The sequence below is a fragment of the Scyliorhinus canicula genome, chromosome 4 (genome assembly GCF_902713615.1).
Source record: "Scyliorhinus canicula chromosome 4, sScyCan1.1, whole genome shotgun sequence".
NCBI lineage: Eukaryota > Metazoa > Chordata > Chondrichthyes > Carcharhiniformes > Scyliorhinidae > Scyliorhinus > Scyliorhinus canicula.
This window is the reverse complement of record NC_052149.1, coordinates 231,388,976-231,415,824: the sequence shown is the minus strand read 5'-3', so window position 1 is coordinate 231,415,824 and position 26,849 is coordinate 231,388,976. Positions and strand designations below refer to the sequence as shown.

Here is a 26,849-nt window from a genome sequence, read left to right as displayed (position 1 = left end):
CCCCCTCCCCCTCTCTCCCCCAACCCCTCTCCCCCAACTCCTAGCCCCCCCTGCCCCTCCCCTTCTCTCCCCCAGCCCCTCCCCCCTCCCCCTATCCCCGCACCCTCTCCTCCCCCCGCACCCTCCAACTCCCTGCCGCACCCCCTTCCAACCCCCCCGAACCCCCCTCCAACCCCCTCCCGCACCCCCCCCAACCCCCTCCCCGTACCCCTTCCCCCTCCCTCCCCCTCTCCCCCTCCCTCCCCCCCCCCCCCCCCCCTGGCGATGCACACCTGGAATCCCTAAACCCAGAGGGCAAAAGCTGGTACCTTTCACACCAAAGTAGCGGAGTCAAAAATGCCACTTGTGCATCATCTTAATTTTTCAATGTGGGGGTGTGTGAGAGAGAGAGAGAGGGAAAATGATTTGTGAATACAACTCAGCGATTCAGGTTTCACTGGAACGTGACCCACAAGTGTGTCTCCTTATGTTCCATGTCTTAAGGAAGGGGGAATGTCTGGTGATAATCTCGTTACCATTAGCAACGGCCTGTGCCTCTCGATCCAGCACAAGTTGCTTGTCAGACGGCGGAGGACTCTGGAAAATAGGATGGCCATCGGACCCCAGCGCCGAAGCCATAAGCACAGCTGCTGTCGGCGAGTTTACATTGTCCGCAAACGACAGCGTATGGACTAGGAGCGGGGAGTAAGGCCATTCGGCCCCTCGGTGCCGCTCCGCCAATTCAGTAAGATCAAGGCTGATCAGATTGTGGCCTTCACTCCTCTTTCCTGTCTGTCCCCTGTAACCCCCCCCCCCCCCCCCCCCCCCCGACTCCCTTGTCTGTCAAGAATCTGCCTAACTCAGCCTGGAATTTACTCAGTGACCCAGCCGCCACTGCTCCCTGGGGACTGATGACCCTCTGAGACAAAATAATCCTCCACATCTCCACATCTTCAACAACAGACCCCTTACTTAGAAATTGTGCCCCGATCGACCCACGAGAGGAAACATTCTCCCAGCGTCTCCTCCCTCCAAATCTTGGATGTTTCAATAACCGCCTCTCGTCCTTTATTTTTTTTATAAATTTAGTGTACCCAATTCATTTTTCTTTCCAATTTAGGGGCAATTTAGTGTGGCCAATCCACGTAACCTACACATCTTTGGGTTGCGGGGGCGAAACCCACGCAGGCACGGGGAGAACGTGCAAACTCCACACGGACAGTGACCCAGAGCCGGGATCGAACCTGGGACCTTGGCGCCGTGAGGCAGCAGTGCTAACCCACTGCGCCGCCGTGCTGCCCTTGAAATGAAATGAAAATCGCTTATTGTCACGAGTAGGCTTCAATGAAGTTACTGTGAAAAGCCCCTAGTCGCCACATTCCGGCGCCTGTTCGGGGAGGCTGGTGCGGGAATTGCACCGTGCTGCTGGCCTGCCTTGGTCTGCTTTCAAAGCCAGCGATTTAGCCCAGTGTGCTAAACCAGCCCTTCCTTGTCCTTCGAAACTGAAATGGGTTTTGTGGGCCCAACCTGCTCACAGTCTTTCCCCAAATGCTTCAAATAAAAGTGTCGTTCACAATCTCGGTACGGCAAAAACCTGACAGATTACGCTGCCGGGCATATTTCTATACACCAATGGAGACAGATAAAGAAGTCTTGTGTACCTGCACGCTGACAGATGTATAGTTCGAAAGAAAGATTTTCATTTCTGTGGCGCTATTCACGGCCACTGGACACCTCAAAGTCCTTTGCAGCCAAAGTACTTTTGAAGTGTCGTGTGTGATGTAGAAAACAGTGCCTGTGAGAGCCTGGGATGGGGGGGGGGGGGGGGGGGGTGGGGGGGGGGGGGGGTGGTGGAGGGGTGTTGCCATGGGAGCACTGTGACAGGCACTGCATGCACTGGCGCAAATTTTAAAAGATTCTATCCCAGGATAAACAGCACCCCGGCAGCACCCGACCCGGGTTATGAGGGAGTGGCTTCAAATGTAGGGCAATCCAGTAAGATAAGGGAGTGCTGGTCACACTGGCCCTCCCGAGGTTCGAAGCTCAGTCTTCCTCCTGCCGACCAATGGGGGCCACAATACATCCTTTGTGGAGACACGGAGATAGTGCGGAATGTGGAAATGTTTTGTCCAAGAGCTGAAAGGAATCTGGCCTGAGTCCTGGCGGCGAACCCCTTCTCACGTCGGAGGGTCCGGGGAGAGAGTGGGACCCACCTATTGGGGTGTCATTCAGCTGGAGTCAGCTTCATCTCCCAAGCACAAAACGATTGGGGTTTGAAACCTTCTGACTGCGGTCCAAAATCAGCTAAACGTCGGACCCGCGGCTTGCCTCAGCCGAAGATCTGTCCAGGCCTTGTTTTCTGCACAGGCCTGAGGGGACTGGCGGGGGTAACATCAGACTTTCAGCTGACTACAGGCGGCTGGATCACTCCTGGAACTCCCTCCCTAACAGCACTGTGGGTGTACCTACACCACATGGACAGCAGCGGTTCAAGAAGGCAGCCCACCACCACCACAAGGGCAATCGGGGATGGACAATAAATTCCGGCCTAACCAGCGACACTTACATGCCGTGAAAGAATAAAATGATTCCTGCCATTTTTTACATATTCTGACTCTCATGTAGCCTGCGTAACAAACATAGTCAATGAGGCAGTTTATAAATTAACCCAGAAGGACTCCGTTTACTTGCTGCATAATTGCTAAAGGATGGAAATAAATGTGGATATGTTTTCTATTTGTGTTACTGGGCGGGACGATCCTGCCTCCCAGCCACGTGTTTCCTGGCGGCAGGAGGCAAGCAGGAATCTCTGCTCCCACCGCTGTCGATGGGATTTCCCGTTGAAGCTGCCCCACGCCGCCGGTTGGGTTAGCACACTGGGCTAAATCGCTAGCTTTTAAAGCAGACCAAGGCAGGCCAGCAGCACGGGTTCAATTCCCGTACCAGCCTCCCCGAACAGTCCCCAACAGAATGTGGCGACTAGAGGCTTTTCATAGTAACTTCATTGAAGTCGACTCGTGACAATAAGCGATTTTCATTTCAGTTGCTATTGTACGCAGAGGGGCCTGTGCAGTGGATCAAAGTACCGTTCTCTGCCTGATTGTGAATCCAATCTGACTGTGAAATGGATGTTGCTGTACAACCTGGGATAGTCTAATTGAGCTCTATCGCGATACTCTCAGCACTAAGAGGGCTCAGCTACCTCCACGTGCCTCTCTGGAATGTGATACTAATTAGCAGCAAATTGTCAATTCTGGTTTGGAGGAGCAACCAGCTGGTGTTGGAAATAGAAATGTCATTGAATTGCACAGGAATGTCACTCAATCATTGGGATTGAATCCTCTGTTTTCACTGATTTCTAAACGAGCTAGAGTGTGTAGCACGGGTGCGCGGAGATCTGACACGAGGACTGAAAGCGTTGGAAATAGTGAGCAGACCGGCCAACATCTGTGGAGAGAAAAGCAGGGTTCAACGCTCCGGTTGGGAACTCGCCCAAGGATCCTCAGGCAGCCCCTCCCAAGCTCATAACCGCGACCATCTAGATCCCAGAATAACGAGAGCAGCCGGAACCCCATCATCTAAAAGCTCCCCGCCAAGCTGCTCACCATCTCGACTTGGAAATATATCGGCCGCTCCTTCACTGTCGATGGGTCAAAATCCTGGAACGCCCCCCCTAACAGCACGGTGGGTGTGCCTACACCACATGGACTGCAGCGGCTCGAGAAGGCAGCTCACCACCGCCTTCTCCAGGGGCAGTTAGGGTTGGGCAATAAGTGCTGGCTGAGACAGCAATGCCCACATTCTGTAACTAATTTTTTGAAAATGACATTTGACCAGATGGACGATTTTACCTCACGTGCAAAATGCGGAAAAGCTTTTCAATTTCCTGCCGTGACATCTCGCGACTTGGACAGCTCAAGAAATCACTCTGGTTCCGTGTCTAATAATTGTGGGGCCAGGTAGGTGAAAAGTCAGAATGAATCTTATTGATATAAAGGATTTTCCGTGTGCCAGGACATGGCGTGAATTAATTCAGATGCGTTTCTACCGTCCCCCTAACAGTTTTATTCTTGATCTGTTTAAAAAATGACACCTGTCAGAGATGATTAGTCAGCCTGTTGCAGCATCAAATATCTTCAAACAGATTCTTTTTCCACAAAGTCACAGAATTGTTACAGAGCAGAAGGGAGGCCATTTGCCCCATCGTCTTTGCACCAGCTCTCCGAATGAGCAACTCACTCAGTGCTGTTCCCCCGCCGTCTCTCAGTAACCTTGCACGCTCTTCCTTTTCGGATAACCGACCCTTCCTAATGCTTCGATTGAATCAGCCTCCACCACACTCTCAGGCGGTGTGTTCCAGACCATAACGGCTCTTTGGGTGTGATGACTTTCCTCCAGTCGTTTTTCCTTTTTTTTTAAACCAGTTAATTTAAATTTGTGCCGCCTGGTTCTCGACCCTTCCGCCAATGGGAACAGTTTGCCACATCTATTCTGTCCAGACCCCTCACGATTTTGAACACTTCTATCGAATCTCCTTGTAGCCTTCACTCCTCCAAAGATGATGTGGAGATGCCGGCGTTGGACTGGGGTGAGCACAGTAAGAAGTCTTACAACACCAGGTTAAAGTCCAACAGGTTTGTTTCAAACACGAGCTTTCGGAGCGCAGCTCCTTCCTCAGGCCTCGCCATTCACCTGAGGAAGGAGCTGCGCTCCGAAAGCTCGTGTTTGAATCAAACCTGTTGGACTTTAACCTGGTGCTGTAAGACTTCTTACTGTCCTCCAAGGATAACAGTCCTAGGTTCTCCAATCTGTCTTCATAATTGAAGCTGCTCATCCCTGGAACCATTCTCATGAATCTTTCTGCACTCTCTCCAATGTATTCGGAGAAGGTTTATTGAGCTAATATCTGGATTGGGCGGGTTGTCTTGTGAGGAAAGGTTGGACAGGGTAGGCTGGAGTTTAGAAGAGTAAAAGGTGACTTGATTGAAATATATGAGATCTTTTTATTTTTTATTTTTATAGATTTAGAGCGCCCAATTCATTTTTTCCAATTAAGAGGCAATTTAGCACGGCCAATCCACCTACCCTGCACATCTTTGGGTTGTGGGGGCGAAACCCACGCAAACACGGGGAGAATATGCAAACTCCACACGGACAGAGACCCAGAGCCGGGATCGAACCTGTGACCTCGCCGCCGTGAGGCAGCAGGGCTAACCCACCGAGCTGCCCGGAACTATATGAGATCCTGAGGGGTACCGCCAGGGTGGACGTGGAGAGGGTGTTTCCTCTTGTGGCAGAATCTAGTCCCGTGAGTTACTGTTCAAAAATAAGGGGCCACCCATTTAGGCAGAGACGAGGAGGAATGTTTTTCTCTCAGAGAGTTGGGACTCTCTGGAACTCTCGTCCTCGAAGAGGAAGAAGTATCTGAATATTTTTAAGGCAGAGCGAGATTGATTCTTGATGAACAAGGGGTGAAAGATTATCGGAGTCGGCGGGAATGCGGGGTTGAGGTTGCAATCAGATCAGCCATGATCTTGGCCGAGTGGCCTACCTCTGCTCCTAATTCATATGTTTGTACGCCTTCACATCTTTCCTAACGTGAACTTCCCAGAACTGGATGCAGTACTCGAGCTGACTCTGAACTAGGGTCTTATACAACAGTGTTTATCAAATTTTTGGTCCTGGGATCCACTTTTGCCAACCGGCCGACCTCCGTGACCCACCCTGGCAGACCTTTGAGACCCACACCAGCCGATCTTCATGACCCACAGCAGCCGACCTGCGCGACCAGCCGACCTGCGCAACCAGCCGACCTGCGCGACCCACACCAGCCGACCTGCGCGACCAGCCGACCTGCGCGACCCATGCCACCATCGCTTACCAGTAATGTGAAAGGAAAGACTGTTTGGTCCTCACGATCTCACTTGAATCAGGTTCAAAGGAGGAGAGGACAATACTCACATTAGGTGCAGAGTTCAACCAGTTCCTTTGTACTGTGCTTTCATAAAGTCTTCATCTTTATGAAAACGGAAAACCCAATCTCGCACATGTAGGTCGTTGGGAAGGGCAATAGCAACTAAATGAGTGTGTTACTCAGCACTGGATTCTCCTGGGACATGCTACACCAGAATGCTCACAGCCTCATGTGCTTTTGGCATGTTTTTAATGTGATATTACAGGTCAGCTACAGCATGGTCCTTTAGTTTGGGGTCAGCCCTAAGTTAATAACTGACTCTGGGGTCTCAATCTCAACAGGAATTTTTCCTCCACCACTTCTCTTTCAAAATCTGAAACTTCTCTCATTTACCAGTACTTCCTTGCCTCTAACAAACATGGGCTTTGCATTGGCACAATTGACAAAACCATACCTCAAGAAATCACCTTCACATTGCTTTGTTCCCGAGTTAAGTTTCTTCTTTGTAGGGTGTTAACCAGGGGCCTTGGAGCTCTGTACAGAGCTAACACTAGCACTGCTTTGTGCTGCCCTGGACTCTCCTGGGCAGCTCTCTCCAGCAGAATCTGTTGTGAGATCCTGTCCAGTAGGTACACTGCCTATTTGAGTCTCTGCCCTGTCCCAGGATTTTACCCCAGCGACAATCAAGGAATGATGATATATTTCCAAGTCAGTATGGTGAGTGACTTGGAGGGGAACCTCCAGGTGGTGGGGTTCCCAGGTATCTGATCTTGTTCTTTTAGATGTTAAAGTTTGTGGGTTTGGAAGGTGCTGCCTAAGGAACCATGCTGAGTTACTGCAGTGCATCTTGTAGATGGCCCACATGGCTGCCACTCTGCGTCGATGGTGGAGGGAGTGAATGTTTGTGTAAAGGGGGAGCAATCAAGCGGGGCTGCTTTGTCCTGGATGGTGTTGAGCTTCTTGAGTGTTGTTGGAGCTGCACTCGTCCAGGCAAGTGGAGAGTATTCCATCACACTCCTGACTTGTGTCTTGTCGATGGCGGACAGGCTTTGGAGTGTCAGGAGGTGAGTTACTTGCCATAGGTTTCCTAGCCTTTGACCTGCCCTGGTGGCCACAATATTAATTTGGCTAGTCTAGTTCAGTTTCTGATTAATGGTAGCCGCCAGGATGTTGACTGTGGGGAATTCAGCGATGGTGATGGCATTGAATGACATGGGGCAATGGCCAGATCCTCTCCTGCAGGAGATGGTCATTGTCTGGCACTTGTGTGGGGCGAATGTAACTTGCTGCTTGTCACCCAAGCCGAGATATTGTCCATGTCTTGCTGTATTTGGACAAGGACTGCTTCATTATCTGAGGAGTCGCAAATGGTGCTGGACATTGTGCAGTCATTGTGATGTCCTGGATCTGAAATGATTGACCTCAAATCACCATAACCGTCTTCCTTTGTGCCAGGTATGACCCCAACCAGCGGAGAATTTTCCCCCAGATTCCCATTGACAGCAATTTAGCTCGGGCTCCTTGATGTCACACTCGGTCAAATGCTGCCTTGATGTCGAGGGCAGTCACTCTCACCTCACTTCTGACATTCAGCTCTTTTGTCCATGTTTGAACCAAGGCTGTAATGAAGTCAGGGACTGGGTGACCCTGGCGGAACCCAAACTGAGCGTCTGTGCGCAGGTTATTGCTGAGTAAGTGCCGCTTGATGGCACTGTTGATGACTCCTTCTGTCATTCTTCCGATGATGGAGAGTAGACTGATAGGGTGGTAATTGGCTGGGTTGGATTTGTCCTGTTTCTTGTGTACAGGACGCACCTGGGTAATTTTCCACAATGCCGGGTAGATGCCAGTGTAGTAGGTGTACTGGAACAGCTTGGCTAGGGGGGCGGCAGGTTCTGGAGCACAAGTCTCCAGTACTGTTGTCGGAATATTGTCTGTGCCCAGAGCCTTTGCAGTATCCAGTGCCCTCAGCCATTTCTTGATATCACGTGGAGTGAATCGAATTGGCTGAAGACTGACATCTCTGATGCTGGGACCTCCAGAGGAGACCGAGATGGATCATCCACTCGGCACTTCTGGCTGAAGGCTGTTGCGAATGCCTCAGCATTCCGGCCCTGTTTTCGGTTCATGCCTCACTCGGGGCTGGATATTTACAGGGTTGCTGTGGTGGGTGTGGGGCGGTAAAATGCAGCGAGCCATTGAAGGGCCCATTAAGTTCGGCAGGACTGGTAAATCCCGCCGGTGGGAGTGGCCGCAAAATTGCACCGCAGGGCATGAGCACACACTCTAATTCAGCACTGAGCGGATACAGCCCTGTTAAAGGCCCCGTTTTTCGAATGAGGCCTTAAACCGAGGCCCCATCGAGCTGCTTAGGTGGATGTAAAAGATCGCGTGGCCGCTATTTTCGAAGAAGAGCAGGAGAGTCCTCCCCAGTGTCCTGGGCCAACGTTCACCCCTCAGCCAACATCATGGAAACAGATTATCTTCTCATTATCACATTGCTGTTGGTGTGAGCTTGCTGCATGCACAACCTGACTGCCGCATTCCCTACATTACAACAGTTTGTTTATCGCTGGACTAGTAATCCAGAGGCCCAGGCAGATGTCCCAGGGGCACAGGTTCGAATCCCACCACGGCAGCTGGTGGAATTCAAATCCAATTAATAAAACCTGGAATACAAAAGCTAGTCTCAGTAATGGTGACCATAAAACAATCATCGATAGTCGTAAAATCCTATCTGGTTCACTATAGTCCTTCAGGGAGGGAAATCTGCCTTCCCTACCCCTGTCTGGCCTACATGTGACTCCAGACCCACAGCAATGCGGGTGACTGTTAAGTACTCTCTGAAATGGCCCAGCAGACCATTCAATTCAAGGGATTGGAGGCAAATGTTGGCCTTGCCAATCACACCCTCATTCCATGAAGGAATAAAGGGAAGAGAACAGTAACGAGGCTTCAGAAGCACTTCCTTGGCTGTAACGTACTGAGAAATAGCCCAAGGATGGGAAAAGCACTATATAAATGCAAGTCTTTCATTCCTGTTGACCGAGTGGATGGTCAGCTGGTGAATGTTGGTAGATTCTCGAAGGAAAATGTGACTTTTGCTGTTGATGAAAATGAATCTAGCAGCAAACGGACTGTGAGCGTGAGGGGTTATCTAATAATCATAATTATTATTATAATCTTTATTATTGTCACAAGCCGGATTACATTAACACTGCAATGAAATTACTGTGAAAAGCCCCGAGGTGCCACACTCCAGCGCCTGTTCGGGTACACACTCATTGGGCTAAGACAGCTGGCTTGTAATGCAGAACAAGGCCAGCAGGGCGGGTTCAATTCCCGTACCAGCCTCCCCGAACAGGCGCCGGAATGTGGCAACTAGGGGCTTTTCACAGCAACTTTGTTGAAGCCTACTCGCGACAATAAGTGATTATTATTATTACTGAGGGAGAATTCAGAATGTCCAGTTCACCTAACAGCACATCTTCCGGGACTTACAGGAGGAAACCGGAGCACCCGGAGGAAAGCCACGCAGATAACGGGGAGAACGTGCCGACTCCGCGTAGACAGTGAAATGGAGGCGTTGGAGATTTAGCCGAATTCGAGGCAGAGTTTATCCTGCGCATTCCTGGTGATCAGCCCACTCGATAAGTGCTGGGGGTACGTGGAGACGGAGGAAAGGTTAAATCTTCAGTTCCCTTGCGTCATCCGTTTGCTCCTTCTCCTCCGCACAGCCTTTAACCGCCAGGTTAATCCAATCTTTCTGCTTGCGTGGTTGACATTTGCTTTCTGTCAGTTGTCTGAGCAATAAATAAATCCTGGCCCAGTTAATGCTGAGCAGAGGCTGTTTGCACTTTAAGAATTCCCCGTTGTTCAACTGTAAACGATCTGATTTGTAAGTGTTAGCTTGAGGACAGGGTTTTCTGTACATTCTTGTTCAAATCAGCCATTTCCTCTCAAGTTTTTCTTTTGGCAGAGATCGTTCCTCAACGGTTTTTTTTTCCCGTTCTGTGCTTTCAGCAGGGAATACAGATCGCCAAGTACAGCCCTGGCAGCAGTAAATATGGTTCCACCCTCCCAGCCCCCCCCCCGCCCCTCACTTGAATGCAGTGTGCTGAGTCAAGGGGAAATAACGTTTTGCAGGCCGAAAGCAGTAGGGTCACTGGAAATGCATGGACCTTGTTGTAAAACGGATTTGACATTCAGCCATTATAGCTTCTCGGTTAAGGATGGCACCCAGTGTGGTAACTGAGATTCGGTTCTCAATCTGTGCCAACTTGGCTAACCTCAACCAGGTTAAAAAGTCGCGACACTGGGTCAGCGCTGGGTCATCTTCTTGTGCTAGGATGCCCTTGATAGAGTTCAAGGCGGTGCATGGGGCCCAAATGACACGGGCGCGGATGAGTGGGGTCTCGCCAGGGGCGGAGGAGAGGTGTAGAGGGGGACCAGCTATCCACGTCCACATGCTCTAGTCACGTCTGCAGTTCATCGGGACTCAGTATGCGAGACACCAGCAAATATTGTGGGGGTGGAGATGTGACCGGGTCCCCTTGGGGCGATTATCGGGGTGTCGGACGTGCTGGGGCTGAGGAAGGGGAAGGGGGCCGATGTGATGGCCTTCGTCACATTGATCGCCCGGAGGCGAATGTTATTGGAAAGGAGGTCTGAGAAACCACCCAAGGTGTCGGCGTGGTGGGTGGGTGGGGGGGGGGGGGGGGGGGAGAATGTTGCAGAATTCCTTAAACTGGAGAAGATTAAGTTTGCCCTTCAAAGCTCGGATGGGGGTTCTGGGCAAGATGGAGACTATTCTTCTCTCTGTTTATGGATTTGTTTGTTGCCAGTGAGTCGGGGAAGGGGGGGAAAGAGGGGAGGGGGAATGGGAGGGGTTTAGGGGGGAAAGAGGGGAGGGGGAATGGGGGGGGTTTAGGGGGGAAAGAGGGGAGGGGGAATGGGAGGGGTTTGGGGGGAAAGAAGGGAGGGGTTTAGGGGGGAAAGAGGGGAGGGGGAATGGGAGGGGTTTAAGGGGGAAAGAGGGGAGGGGTTTAGGGGGAAAAGAGGGTAGGGGGATTGGGAGGGGTTTAGGGAAGAAAAAGGAAAAATTATCAAATTAGGAGGGTTGTATTTTGTTATTGAACGATTGTTTGTACGATGTTACGTATGCCCTGATTTGAATAAAAACAATTTTTTTTGAAGTTGCAACTTGGGAATCAAAAGAAAGAAAGAATTGCATTTACATAGTGCCTTTCAGAACCATCAAATAGTGCTTTGCAACCAGTGGAGTTCCACTTGAAGTGTTGACACTGCCGTAACGTAGGAAACGCAGCAGCAAAATCTACGTGCAGCAAGATCCCAGGAACAGCACTGCGATAATGACCAGATAATCTGTTTTTCTGACGCTGATTGAGGGATAAATGTGAGCCAGCTCCCCAGACTAGCTCCCCTGCTTCTCTTCCAAATGGTGCCGGGGATCTGTTGTGTCCACCAGAGCAGGAATAGGGGGCCTGTGTTCAATATCTCAGCTAAAATATAGAAACACAGTTCGGCACCCCCTCTGTACTGCACTGTAGTGTCAGCCTAGTGAGCTACCCATTACATTGTGATCTATAGAACATAGAACATACAGTGCAGAAAGAGGCCATTCGGCCCATTGAGTCTGCACCGACCCCACTTAGGCCCTCACTTCCACCCTATCCCCGTAACCCAATAACCCCTCCTAACCTTTTTGGTCACTAAGGGCAATTTATCATGGCCAATCCACCTAACCTGCACGTCTTTGGACTGTGGGAGGAAACCGGAGCACCCGGAGGAAACCCACGCAGACACGGGGAGAACGTGCAGACTCCGCACAGGCAGTGACCCAGCGGGGAATCGAACCTGGGACCCTGGTGCTGTGAAGCCACAGTGCTAACCACTTGTGCTGCCCATCGATCTTTGTTGTAGCTGTACCATCCTCCACTAAGAACTATTCTGCCAACTCACACAGAAGAATAGTGACGAGGATGAAATGCTGAAGGACTGTCTGTGCTCATGAATGAATGAAAAGAGGAGGGAGTATTCAGTCAAAATACAGCAGTGAAACAGAAGATCTGTCTTGATTGTGCTCCTGTTTTAATTCATATAAGGAAATGACAGAGCGGTTAGATTGTAGTAGTCAAGGGTGTGGAGCGTACATCATATATTTTCCTCTTGCTGCACTGGTAAATTTGTTCCCTGTCATAGCAGTCTGGGTTGCTGCCAATGCCATGCGTGTGCAGTTGTATGTTGACAAAAGACCCGGGTCAACAATCACCATCTTTATAGGGGGCAAAGTGCGTCAGGGCTCATTCGAGGCTGCCATGTTTATAGGGGGCAAAGTACATCAGAGCTCATTCGTGGCTGCCATGTTTATAGGGGGCAAAGTACATCAGAGCTCATTCGTGGTGGCCACCTTTATAGGGGGCAAAGTACGTCAGAGCTCATTCATGGCTGCCATCTTTATAGGGGGCAAAGTACATCAGAGCTCATTCGAGGCTGCCATTTCTATAGGGAGCAACCTGCTTCAAGGCTCATTCACAGGAAGTTCTTCGACGATCTTCTTTCTAACATTACGAACCCTAACTAAAACCCTTTAGCAATCACGCCTGGTACCAAGTTGTGTTCTTTGTATTGTTCTTCACAATGTTTGTAATATTGACAAAGAACAGCAAGCAGTGTTTAACAAACAAAGTTAATTTATTACACTACACTTAATTAGATTCAAACATTTGCTGAGGAATTAGATAAGTAAAGAATACACTACACTTCTACAATACTAAACTATGCTATCAGCTAAACTATCTCACATCTACTCAGTTTGTCTCCCTTCTGTTCTCTCCCAGAAATCAATGAGGCATGCAATATTTATATTGTTGCTCTATAGCACCATCTAGTGACTAGAGTACTAACATTACATTAACCCTTTATGTTCTCCGTGTTTACGTGGGTTTCGCCCCCACAACCCAAAGATGTGCAAGGTAGGTGGATTAGCCACGCTAAATTGCCACCTAATTGGAAAAACATGAATTGGGTACTGTAAAACTTTTTTAAAAAACCTTTATGTTCTTTACAATATCCATATGGTGTGACAGCGGCTGCCATCTTTATAGGGAGCAATGTGCATCTGGGCTTACTTCCGGCTGCCATCTTTAGAGGGGGCAATGTAATAATATAATAATCGCTTATTGTCACAAGTAGGCTTCAATGACATTACTGTGAAAAGCCCCTAGTCACCACATTCCAGCGCCTGTTCGGGGTGGCAACTGCCAATGTGCAGCAGGACCGGCTGAGTTTTTTCCAGCATTTTCTGTTTTTATTAAAGTAAAACTCTTCCCTTTTGGGATATTTTACTGAAATCATGTTGGTGAGTGTTTGTAAACTCTGTCTCAGGGTCACGGTAATGTTAGTGAATTGTAGGTTGCTGTGGATGTTGGACAATCTTTGCCTCTTCTCATCCTTCCCCCTCCTGACATTCTCTGCGACCCAGGCTGCAATCTCCAGCAGTGATGGATGAGTATTGGCGGCTAACATTGCATTGTCAGGAGACACTGTGGCCTTATAACTGTCATAATCCCCATGGAGACCATAGAACATAAAACATTACAGCACAGTACAGGCCCTTCGGCCCTCGATGATGCGCCGTCCTGTGAAACCCCTCTAAAGTCCCTCTACACTATTCCCTTATCGTCCATATGCCTATCCAATGACCATTTGAATGCGTTTAGTGTTGGCGAGTCCACTACTGTTGCAGGCAGGGCATTCCATGCCCTTACTACTCTCTGAGTAAAGAACCTACCTCTGACATCTGTCCCATATCTATCTCCCCTCAATTTAAAGCTATGTCCCCTCGTACTGGACATCACCATCGAGGAAAAAGGCTCTCAATGTCCACCCTATTTAATCCTCTGATCATCTTGTATGCCTCAATTAAGTCACCTCTTCACCTTCTTCTCCCTAACGAAAACAGCCTCAAGTCCTTCAGCCTTTCCTCATAAGATCTTCCCTCCATACCAGGCAACATCCTGGTAAATCTCCTCTGTACCCTTTCCAATGCTTCCACATCCTTCCTATAATGCGGCGACCAGAATTGCACGCGATACTCCAAATGCGGCCGCACCAGAGTTTTGTACAACTGCAACATGACCTCATGGCTCCGAAACTCAATTACTCTACCAATAAAAGCTAACACACCGTACGCCTTTTTAACAACCCTCTCAACGGAAATAAAAACAACGGACAACATTTCACTTTTTTTAAATAACTTTTAATTCAACAATCAAACCGAGATCAACATAAATTAAACAGAAATTAACCAGCAAATTGCGGTCCATACAAACTAAATTTAGCACGTTAAACAGCAGCTACAACAAAGATAGATCACAATATACTGAACAAAACAGCACCATTTCCTGCCACAAGGCCCTTCAACACCCTGAAATACCTCGGGGAGAAATCTAGCTATTTTCTTCGAGGACTTGGCGACCAATTCCCATTCCACAGCATCGTAACTTCACTCGCGTTCCGCAGATAGACGTTTCCCCAAAGGGTGCGCTTCCCTCAATCCCCCTCAGCTAGATCCAGCCACCTTGGGTTTCCTTTTCAGCTGCCTCACGACCTCCCTCCTGCCGATCCCGGTTTCTGCGTCACGCTCCGGGTCACGTGATGACCGGTTTTCATTTTATTTCGGAAAGTGAGCCGTCTTTTTGACTCAAACCCGTTAACTCTGCTTTTCGCTCCGCAGTTGCTGCCAGATTTTATTTGGCTGTTCCCGATGTGGCTCCAGTGGCCCTCGGGCGTTCAGTGCAGTTCCTTCCCCGGTGAGAGGTTTTCCAGGGTCGGGGCGTCTCCCTAAGAACCGGGCAGCGGTAAGAGTTGGAACCTTCCGTAGTTTCCTCCTGAACCAACATGGCTGCCACAATGAGGCGCACTCCCCATTGTGCAGCTGCTCCTTCTTCTCCACGTTAAACGGCTTCGGATGCCATCGTATTACCAACTGGATCAAGCTGGGAACACATCATCGTGCTTACGTCCAAGCCTCCACTTCCAGTGCAGTGCTGAGGGAGTGCGGCACTGTTGAAAGTCTTTCAGATGAGGCATTAAACCGAGGCCTGTCTGGCCCCTCAGCTTGACCATTTGAAAGAGATCTAAGGAGGTATCCTCCCCCCCCCCCCCCCCCCCCCCCCACACCCCGCCCTCGTCCTGGATTCCTCAACCAACAAAGCGAAAAGAACAATGATCACATTGTTGTTTCTGGGGTCTTGCTGTGCGTCAATTGGCTGCCCATTACCAATAGTGACTACAATTAAAATAATATATCGAATTGGTTGTCAACCAATTTGAGGTGGCCTCGTGACACGAAACGAACAATGCAAGCTATCTTTCTTGTCCGTTTTTTCCTTCTTTTGTTCTTTATTGCTCATTCACTCTCCCTCTATTTCAGTTGGTTAGTTGAAAGATTCGACAGTGTACAGTGGCAACATTTCCTCACTCTCCCGTTTCAGGCTGTGGGGACACCTGTATTAATTCCAGAGTCTGACAGCACAGAGTCAAAACGTGCGGACTGAGAATCACAAATTCTTCAATTGGGACAGGAGCTCTATCAGACTCATACCTAGGGGGCAACCAAACATCTCAACAAAACTGATAGATTCATTATGTTCAGTCCTGTCCCTCAGGCCTCTTTCCAGATAGAGGTTTACAGCATAGAAACAGGCCCTTCGGCCCAACATGTCCATGCCACCCAGTTTTTAACCATCAATTGCCCGCATTTGGCCCATTTCCCTCTATACCCATAGAGCCAAAAAACTGTCTAAATGCTTTTTATTTTTTTTATAGATTTAAAGTACCCAATTATTTTTTTTTCCAATTAAGGGGCAATTTACTGTGACCAATCCATGGGGACTGGTTTAGCTCAGTGGGCTAGACAGCTGGTTTGTGATGCAAAACAAGGCCAGCAGCGCGAGTTCAATTCCTGTCCCAGCTGAGAATTCCGAATTCTCCCTCTGTGTACCCGAACAGGCGTCGGAATGTGGCGACTAGGGGCTTTTCACAGTAACTTCATTGCAGTGTAAGCCTACTTGTGACAATAAAAAGATTATTATTATTTTCTTTGGGTTGTGGGGGTGAAACCCATGCAGACACGGGGAGAATGTGCAAACTCCTCACGGACAGTGACCCAAGGCCGTGATTCGAACCCGGGTCCTCAGCCCCGCAGTCCCAGTGCTAACCACTGTGCCACATTCCGCCCGTAAATGATTTTTAAAAGACAAAATTGTACCCACCTCTCCTGCTGCCTCTGACAGCTCATTCCAGACACTCACCACCCTCGGTGTGAAACAATTGCCCCTCTGGACCCATTTGCATTTCTCCCTTCTCACCTCAGTTGTACAGAACCCTGGTAAGGCCGCACTTGGAATATTGCGCACAATTCTGGTCGCCACACTACTTGAAGGATCTGGAGGCTTTGGAGAGGGTGCAGAGGAGGTTTACCAGGATGTTGCCTGGTCTGGAGGGTGTTAGCAATGCGGAGAGGCTGAATAGACTCGGACTGTTTTCATTAGAACGACAGAGGTTGAGAGGTGACCTGATAGAGGTCTACAAGATTATGAGGGGCATGGATAGAGTGGATGGGCAGGCACTCTTTCCCAGGGTAGACGGGACAGTCACCAGGGGGCATAGGTTTAAAGTTTGTGGGGCAAAGTTTAGAGATGTGTGAGGCACTATATTTACACAGAGGATAGTGAGTGACTGGAATGCGTTGCCAGGGGAGGCTGTGGAAGCAGATACATTAACAGCGTTCAAAAGGCATCTTGACAAATACATGGGTAGGATGGGTATAGAGGGATACGGCAATAGGAAGTGCTGAGGGTTTTGGCCAAGGGTGGTATCATGATCGGCACAGGCTTGGAGGGCCGAAGGGCCTGTTCCTGTGCTGTATATTTGTTCTTAATATTAAGGATTAAATCTTTAAATTACCAAAGAGCATGTTTTCATTGTTTATGTTTTATTTTGTTCTCGGGATGGGGGTACTCTTGGCAAGGTGCCCATCTCTGGTTGCCCTGTGAAGGTGGTGGACCTCCTTCCACAATGGCCTTGGGTGTAAAAACCCAGTTTATTGATCCAGCAATGATGTTGGTGCGTGGCTCGACGGTGATGGCGTCCAATAATATTCCAGTTCACGTCCTTCTCGGTGGGTGGAAGTCGCAGGGGGAGGAGGTGTGCGGAGTGGGCTTGGGGCACCGCAGCAGAGAATCCTGTCGTTCAGATGTGCTGCAGCCACAGCGTGCTGCTGATGGAGAGTCTGGATGTTGAGCGCAATCAGAGATAATGTCTTCTCTAAGGTGAATGGGTCCGCAGCTGCACAGCAGTTGGGAACTAGCAGGCCACACACACGCAAGCAATGTTCCCTTTAAGATATGTGAATGTGTGGCCTGGCAAAGGTCCTCAAAGAGACCACGCAGGAGCAGACCAGGCAAGCACAGCATACAGAAATCTGAGGGAACATTGGTCACAGGAGTGCTGATCAAGCGACTGCTGTGCCCTGAATGAACGTGGTTAACCACCCAGGCATTCCATCGCTCCGCCGACATTTTCATGTTCTTCTCTGCAGAATTCAAACGACACCATGTCAGCAATTGCTGGGAGCATAATGGCTTATTGAACCGTGGACCAGTTGTCCACAGTTTAAATCCCAGCCTGACAAGCTGTGAATTGAAGAAACCTAGAAACGCGTGGACGGGTTCCAGGAGAATCAGCTGATGATCTTCAGCTAAACAGGCACGCCCTGTTTAAACTCACACAAAGTTTGGCAGTGACTGGATTGTGCTGAAGAATAAATAAGCGCAAAATTTGAGGTGACTGTGTGTGTGTGTGTGTGTGTAGAAGGAAGAGAAAATGTGATTTTAATTCCAGTTGAGAAACTGTGTCTCTAAGGGTTAATAGTCTTGGTTTGGATATTCGCTCATGATTCTTGCCGGTGGATTAATGAGAGATTCTTTCAATGGGAAAGCTAATCTCTCCTCTCTTCTTTCAGCTGTTCCGAAACCTCCAAATAAGAGCATCGCGTTGTCCTACCAGCTAAGAAGTGACGTAGCCGCTGTGCTGTCATGGAGACCAAAAAGGAATTCATTCCTGCCAAGTTGTCGGCAAGACTTGCATAGATTCGGTGAGTATCATCATGTGATGCATTGTCAACACTGCCGGAGCTTAAAGGAGGCATTCATTCCCCCCCCCCCCACCCCCCTTCCCCCGCCGTTCTCCCTCCAAGCTTGCATGTGTAATGTTAAACCTACCTAGGATATAAAGCTTTAATGAAGGTGTAGCATTGTTTAATTATACTGCTGGAAATCTGAAACGCAAACAGAAAATGCTGGATAAACTCAACAGGTCTGTGTCTTCTCGTGACGGAGGCGCCTCGCCATTGGCCGCCTCTGGGATCTGCAGGTCCCGCTGATGTCCTGGCGTTTTGCGTGGCTCGCCCATCCCGCCGCAGGGGGTGGCATTCGGCAGGGCTGGAAGATCCTGCCGCCGGGAAGGACTGTCAAATCCCGCACAGAGTTGACGTTTCGAGTCTGCACGAAACTCTGGTCTGGTGCAGGAGAGAAGGTAACAGTTATCGAGATCATTGGGATCTCTTCCGGACCAGGTGGGACCTGTACACGAAGGAAGGGTTGCACCTAAACTGGAGGAGAACCAATATCCTGGCCGGGGGGGGGGGTTTGCCAATATCCTGGCCGGGGGGGGGGGGGGGGTTTGCTAGCTCGGGAGGGTTTAAACTACTGTGGCAGTGGGGTGGGAACCAGAACAGTAGGTCAGCAGGTGAAGTAACTGAGGGATAACTAGAGAATAAGGCCAGTGAGACTAAGAAGAAGAACAGGCAGGGAGAGGTTGCTGAACACAGTGGGACTGGTGGCCTGAAGTGCATTTGTTTCAATGCAAGAAGTATAACAGGTAAGGCAGATGAACTGAGAGCTTGGATTAATACTTGGAACTATGATATTATTGCTATTACAGAGGCTTGGTTGAGGGAGGGACAGGATTGGCAGCGAAATGTTCGAGGATTTAGATGCTTCAGGCAGGATAGTCAATATACATATCATGACACTCAGGACAACCCAAAGCGTCACAGCCAAGACACACTTCTGAAGTGTAGTCACTGTTTTACTACACTGTTGAAATGTAGTGGCCATTTTGTGCACTGCAAGCTTTTGTTTTTATTCATTCATGGGATGTGGGCGCCGATGGCGAGGGCAGCCTTTGTGGCCCACCCTAATTGTCCTTGAACTGAGTGGTTCGCTCGGCCGTTTCAGAGGGCTTTTTACGAGTCAACCACATTTCTGTGAATCTGGAGTCAAATATAGGCCAGACCAGGTCAGGAACGGCAGATTGCCTTCCAGAAAAGGCTCTTGCGAACCAGATGGGATTTTACGACAACCGACAATAGTTTCATAGCCATCATTAGACTTTTAATTCCAGATTTTTATTGACATAGACATAGAACATACAGTGCAGAAGGAGGCCATTCGGCCCATCGGGTCCGCACCAACCCACGTAAGCACTCACTTCCACCCTATCCCAGTAACCCAATAACCCCTCCTAACCTTTTTAGACACTAAGGGGCAATTTATCATGGCCAATCCACCCAACCTGCACATCTTTGGACTGTGGGAGGAAACTGGAGCACCCGGAGGAAACTCACGCACACAGGGGGAGAATGTGCAGACTCCGCTCAGACAGTGACCCAGCGGGGAATCGAACCTGAGACCCTGGCACTGTGAAGCCACAGTGCTAGCCACTTGTACTACTGTGCTGCCCAGGTAGCTGTGGCCTTGAAGGACAGTAGAATAAGACCATAAGTAATAGGAAAAGGAGTAGGCTGTTCGCCCACTTGAGTTCAAATTTCAGCATTTGCCATGGTGGGATTCGAACCTGGGTCTCTGCAATACCAGCCCAGTGATAATACCACTAACCCCACCTCCTCCCACCAACAGCAGTGGCATAATGGCCATGTGATCTTCTCTCGTGATGCCGGTTGAGGGGTAAATGTTGACCCAGCACCGGAGAGAGGGTGGAATCTGATAGTTCTTCCTTCACCCCCAGTCAGGTTGTGGGGAGAGCATCTATGGCACACCCTCACACTCTAGGAGGGGTGGAAAGAAAATGTCTGGCTGGACCGCATATACTTCCAAGACCATCGAGATGGAACCAGAACCCCCACACGGAGTCAAAGCTAACGGGAGAGACGGGGATAGGAGAAATCTGGCCACAGAAAAATCACTGAGAATGAAAGAAGGCAAAGTGCAACAAGCATCAAACTGGTCAAAGGCAGCAAGTATACACCTCCTCAATGGGGCAATTCCTCTGGGATGTGCTGACTCCAGATCTGGAACGTATCTCATCTTATGGATCAGAACATTGTTGTTTGTATTGCCCCGAGCCACATTTACAAAAATAAATTGCATTTATATCGCATCCAGGGAGGCCCCAAGGCGCATTTCTGCCGACAAAGTCTCTGCGTTAAACGTCCTCATGGTTGCTATGATGTAACCGTAACGTCAGAAACTGGACAGCCAACCCGTGCACACAAACATCCCGAGGAAGCAATGGGACAATGACTAAATCGTCTGTATAAATGTGGTGAGCTGAGGGATAAAGATTCACCAGATACAGGGGAGATCTCCCCTGCTCTTTCCTGAAAACCACAGGAACCTTTACGTCCACCCGAGTGGACAGATGGGGACTTGGTTTAAATCTTATCTGAGAGACGACACCTCTGACAGTACAGCACTCCCGCAGTACAGCACTCCCGCAGTACAGCACTCCCGCAGTACTGCACACCCTCAGTACAGCACTCCCGCAGTACAGCACTCCCGCAGTACTGCACTCTCTCAGTACAGCACTCCCACAGTACTGCACTCTCTCAGTACTGCACTCTCTCAGTACAGCACTCCCGCAGTACTGCACTCCCTCAGTACAGCACTCTCTCAGTACTGCACTCTCTCAGTACAGCACTCCCACAGTACTGCACTTTCTCAGTACTGCACTCCCGCAGTACTGCACTCCCGCAGTACTGCACTCCCACAGTACTGCACTCTCTCAGTACAGCACTCCCACAGTACTGCACTCTCTCAGTACAGCACTCCCACAGTACTGCACTCTCTCAGTACTGCACTCCCACAGTACTGCACTCTCTCAGTACTGCACTCCCACAGTACTGCACTCTCTCAGTACTGCACTCTCTCAGTACTGCACTCCCACAGTACTGCACTCCCGCAGTACAGCACTCCCGCAGTACAGCACTCCCACAGTACTGCACTCTCTCAGTACTGCACTCCCACAGTACTGCACTCTCTCAGTACTGCACTCCCACAGTACTGCACTCCCGCAGTACTGCACTCCCGCAGTACAGCACTCCCACAGTACTGCACTCCCACAGTACTGCACTCTCTCAGTACTGCACTCCCACAGTACTACACTCTCTCAGTACTGCACTCTCTCAGTACTGCACTCTCTCAGTACTGCACTCTCTCAGTACTGCACTCCCGCAGTACAGCACACCCTCAGTACTGCACACCCACAGTACTGCACTCTCTCAGTACTACACTCTCTCAGTACTGCACTCTCTCAGTACTACACTCTCTCAGTACTGCACTCTCTCAGTACTGCACTCCCACAGTACTGCACTCTCTCAGTACTGCCCTCCCGCAGTACAGCACTCCCGCAGTACTGCACTCCCTCAGTACTGCACTCCCACAGTACTGCACTCTCTCAGTACTGCACTCTCTCAGTACTGCACTCTCGCAGTACTGCACTCCCGCAGTACAGCACTCCCGCAGTACAGCACTCCCGCAGTACTGCACTCTCGCAGTACTGCACTCCCGCAGTACAGCACTCCCGCAGTACAGCACTCCCGCAGTACAGCACTCCCGCAGTACTGCACTCTCTCAGTACTGCACTCCCACAGTACTGCACTCCCTCAGTACTGCACTCTCTCAGTACTGCACTCCCGCAGTACAGCACTCCCGCAGTACAGCACTCCCGCAGTACTGCACTCCCGCAGTACTGCACTCCCGCAGTACAGCACTCCCGCAGTACAGCACTCCCGCAGTACAGCACTCCCGCAGTACTGCACTCTCTCAGTACTGCACTCTCTCAGTACTGCACTCTCTCAGTACTGCACTCTCTCAGTACTGCACTCTCTCAGTACTGCACTCTCTCAGTACTGCACTCTCTCAGTACTGCACTCTCTCAGTACTGCACTCTCTCAGTACTGCACTCTCTCAGTACTGCACTCCCACAGTACTGCACTCTCTCAGTACTGCACTCTCTCAGTACTGCACTCTCTCAGTACTGCACTCCCGCAGTACAGCACACCCTCAGTACTGCACACCCACAGTACTGCACTCTCTCAGTACTGCACTCTCTCAGTACTGCACTCTCTCAGTACTGCACTCTCTCAGTACTGCACTCTCTCAGTACTGCACTCCCACAGTACTGCACTCTCTCAGTACTGCACTCCCGCAGTACTGCACTCCCGCAGTACAGCACTCCCGCAGTACTGCACTCTCTCAGTACTGCACTCTCTCAGTACTGCACTCTCTCAGTACTGCACTCTCTCAGTACTGCACTCTCTCAGTACTGCACTCTCTCAGTACTGCACTCTCTCAGTACTGCACTCTCTCAGTACTGCACTCCCACAGTACTGCACTCTCTCAGTACTGCACTCCCGCAGTACTGCACTCCCGCAGTACAGCACTCCCGCAGTACTGCACTCTCTCAGTACTGCACTCTCTCAGTACTGCACTCTCTCAGTACTACACTCTCTCAGTACTGCACTCTCTCAGTACTGCACTCCCACAGTACTGCACTCTCTCAGTACTGCACTCCCGCAGTACAGCACTCCCGCAGTACTGCACTCTCTCAGTACTGCACTCCCACAGTACTGCACTCTCTCAGTACTGCACTCTCTCAGTACTGCACTCTCGCAGTACTGCACTCCCACAGTACTGCACTCTCTCAGTACTGCACTCTCTCAGTACTGCACTCCCACAGTACTGCACTCTCTCAGTACTGCACTCCCGCAGTACAGCACTCCCGCAGTACTGCACTCTCTCAGTACTGCACTCCCACAGTACTGCACTCTCTCAGTACTGCACTCTCTCAGTACTGCACTCTCGCAGTACTGCACTCCCGCAGTACAGCACTCCCGCAGTACAGCACTCCCGCAGTACAGCACTCCCGCAATACTGCACTCTCTCAGTACTGCACTCCCACAGTACTGCACTCTCTCAGTACTGCACTCTCTCAGTACTGCACTCTCTCAGTACTGCACTCTCTCAGTACTGCACTCTCTCAGTACTGCACTCTCTCAGTACTGCACTCTCTCAGTACTGCACTCCCGCAGTACAGCACACCCTCAGTACTGCACACCCACAGTACTGCACTCTCTCAGTACTGCACTCTCTCAGTACTGCACTCTCTCAGTACTACACTCTCTCAGTACTGCACTCTCTCAGTACTGCACTCCCACAGTACTGCACTCTCTCAGTACTGCACTCCCGCAGTACAGCACTCCCGCAGTACTGCACTCCCTCAGTACTGCACTCCCACAGTACTGCACTCTCTCAGTACCACACTCTCTCAGTACTGCACTCTCGCAGTACTGCACTCCCGCAGTACAGCACTCCCGCAGTACAGCACTCCCGCAGTACAGCACTCCCGCAGTACTGCACTCTCTCAGTACTGCACTCCCACAGTACTGCACTCTCTCAGTACTGCACTCTCTCAGTACTGCACTCTCTCAGTACTGCACTCCCGCAGTACTGCACTCCCGCAGTACTGCACTCCCGCAGTACAGCACTCCCGCAGTACAGCACTCCCGCAGTACTGCACTCTCTCAGTACTGCACTCCCGCAGTACTGCACTCTCTCAGTACTGCACTCTCTCAGTACTGCACTCTCGCAGTACTGCACTCCCGCAGTACAGCACTCCCGCAGTACAGCACTCCCGCAGTACAGCACTCCCGCAGTACTGCACTCTCTCAGTACTGCACTCCCACAGTACTGCACTCTCTCAGTACTGCACTCTCTCAGTACTGCACTCTCTCAGTACTGCACTCCCGCAGTACAGCACTCCCGCAGTACTGCACTCCCGCAGTACTGCACTCCCGCAGTACAGCACTCCCGCAGTACAGCACTCCCGCAGTACTGCACTCTCTCAGTACTGCACTCCCGCAGTACTGCACTCTCTCAGTACTGCACTCTCTCAGTACTGCACTCCCGCAGTACAGCACTCCCGCAGTACTGCACTCCCGCAGTACTGCACTCCCGCAGTACTGCACTCCCGCAGTACAGCACTCCCGCAGTACAGCACTCCCGCAGTACAGCACTCCCTCAGTACTGCACTCCCTCAGTACTGCACTCCCTCAGTACTGCACTCTCTCAGTACTGCACTCTCTCAGTACTGCACTCTCTCAGTACTGCACTCTCTCAGTACTGCACTCCCGCAGTACAGCACTCCCGCAGTACTGCACTCTCTCAGTACTGCACTCCCGCAGTACAGCACTCCCGCAGTACAGCACTCCCACAGTACTGCACTCTCTCAGTACTGCACTCTCTCAGTACTGCACTCTCTCAGTACTGCACTCTCTCAGTACTGCACTCCCGCAGTACAGCACTCCCGCAGTACAGCACTCCCGCAGTACTGCACTCCCGCAGTACTGCACTCCCGCAGTACTGCACTCTCTCAGTACTGCACACCCTCAGTACTGCACTCCCGCAGTACTGCACTCCCGCAGTACAGCACTCCCGCAGTACTGCACTCCCTCAGTACTGCACTCCCTCAGTACTGAACACCCTCAGTACAGCACTCCCGCAGTACAGCACTCCCGCAGTACAGCACTCCCGCAGTACTGCACTCCCGCAGTACTGCACTCCCGCAGTACAGCAGTCCCGCAGTACTGCCCTCCCGCAGTACAGCCCTCCCGCAGTACAGCCCTCCCGCAGCACAGCCCTCCCGCAGCACTGCCCTCCCGCAGTACAGCCCTCCCGCAGTACTGCACTCCCGCAGTACTGCACTTTCTCAGTACTGCACTTTCTCAGTACTGCACTCCTGCAGTACTGCACTCCCACAGTACTGCACTCCCGCAGTACAGCACTCCCGCAGTACAGCACTCCCACAGTACTGCACTCCCGCAGTACAGCACTCCCACAGTACTGCACTCTCTCAGTACTACACTGGAAATGTCAGTTTAGATATCAAGCCTCCGATCATTACATGGTAGGTTATCCCTCCAAGTCACTGGAGGTTTGATTAATGTGAGATGAGAACATAATGTCTGAGGGGTAAAAATGAGAGTGCATAATGCCATTTCACAGCAATACCACACTGACTATATCGATTCCCCAGGGACAGAGCAAAGTTCACAAGTCCCACTTCAGGGCTTATCAAAATTCAGTGATACAGTAGTGATGCGCTAACAATTGCACACAGAAACACAAAATGGTACAAAAGAGGCTTTATTACCGTGAGATGTTATTCCCTCAAGTGGAGCTGTAAAATGGCAGCTCAGGAGACCTCATGGATATTTATACTGCTCCCTGTGGGCGGAGCTAGCCAGCAGGGGCTTACTGACAAACTATGCAGGTGCTTACCAACAAACCTGTAATAGCAGGTACTATTGTACATCCCCTAATAGAGGCACACACATATATATACAATGGTATTACCACGAGTAGTGCAGCACTGAGGATGCACTACCCTGCTGCAGCTGCTGTCTATTGGGTCAGACGTTAAATTAAGTCTTAATCAGCCCTCTCAGGTTTGCACAATCTCCCAGTGTCTGCGTTGGTTTCCTCCGGGAACTCCGGTTTCCTCCCGCAAGCCCCAAAAGACGTGGTTGTTAGTGAATTCGACGTTCTGAATTCTCCCTCTGTGTACCCGAACAGGTGCCGGAATGTGGCGACTAGGGGCTTTTCACAGGAACTTCATTGCAGTGTTAATGTAAGCCTGCTTGTGACACTAGTAAAGATTGTTATTATTATTACTACAAAAAATTAAACACCGAAACCCTGCTTCCTCCCCAAACAGCAACCCCCAGACATCCTGCAGAACGGCCTCCACATGGAGCCCCCCCCCCCCCATGCCAGTGGGCAGTGCCAGGGTGCAGTGCCCGGGCATGACGCTCTCCCCAAGAGCCAAGAACTCACCTGAACTCCTTGGCGGATTCTTCTCGCCAGGTGCAGGTTGTGGGAGTCCTGTCATGATTCACGTCGTCGTGCCCTCACACCCCAACATAAATGGACAATCTAAGGTTGGGGGGGGGGGGGGGGGGAACTATGAGGTGTAAAGGCTTAATAATTACATTTAAATGTATTCAAATTGCCATTCAATGTCAGTATTCCCGTTATATCATTGGCGGGTGGGTGCTGGCAACAGTCGGAATGGAAAATTCCGCCAATGTATATCGCATTCGAGGTCTCCCGTGGGACTTCCCGCTCGACTGCCGAACACGCCCCTCTGAAAACGGGAGCGGAAAATCTCCCCCTTATCTCTCTTCTTTCACACCATTGAGGAAACATGCAGATAGCAGCCTGGAACGTCGCCTGTCCCCCAGCCCCACGTAGCCGACACAGGAGTGCTTCCAACTTGGCTTTAGGCAAATAAATATTTCCCACTCTAAATCCGCAGAGTTAAAACAGTGTTGAATGCTGGTTCGTGACCCTGGGCGGGAGTCTTGCCGGCAGCGGTAACGGGGCGGCCTTGCAAAGGGGCAACCCCGGCCTATATTTCTATGTAGATTGTGGGACTATTTCCCAAACTGTAGCTGGGCTGCCTTTTGTGTAGAAGGGACCGAGCCCTGTTTGCTCTCTTCCATAAGTATCACCAACAAGAGTCTTTAGCTGCCCGTAATTAATGAAGCTAACCGGAGCGATCTTGGAAT

General features: G+C 50.5%; 1 protein-coding gene across 3 annotated transcripts in view; it reads left to right on the top strand.

Moving 5' to 3' along the window:
- Window positions 1-26,849, top strand: part of ndst1b (N-deacetylase/N-sulfotransferase (heparan glucosaminyl) 1b) — a 266,179-nt gene that overhangs the window by 140,481 nt on the left and 98,849 nt on the right. For 2 of the 3 annotated variants that reach the window (XM_038796232.1, XM_038796233.1), the window contains one exon: window positions 17,943-18,074. The gene's annotated coding sequence lies outside the window, so the exon portion shown is untranslated. Of the gene's footprint in view, window positions 1-17,568; window positions 17,764-17,942; window positions 18,075-26,849 lie in introns of those variants that run through there. The other variant, XM_038796234.1, reaches the window with a different exon arrangement.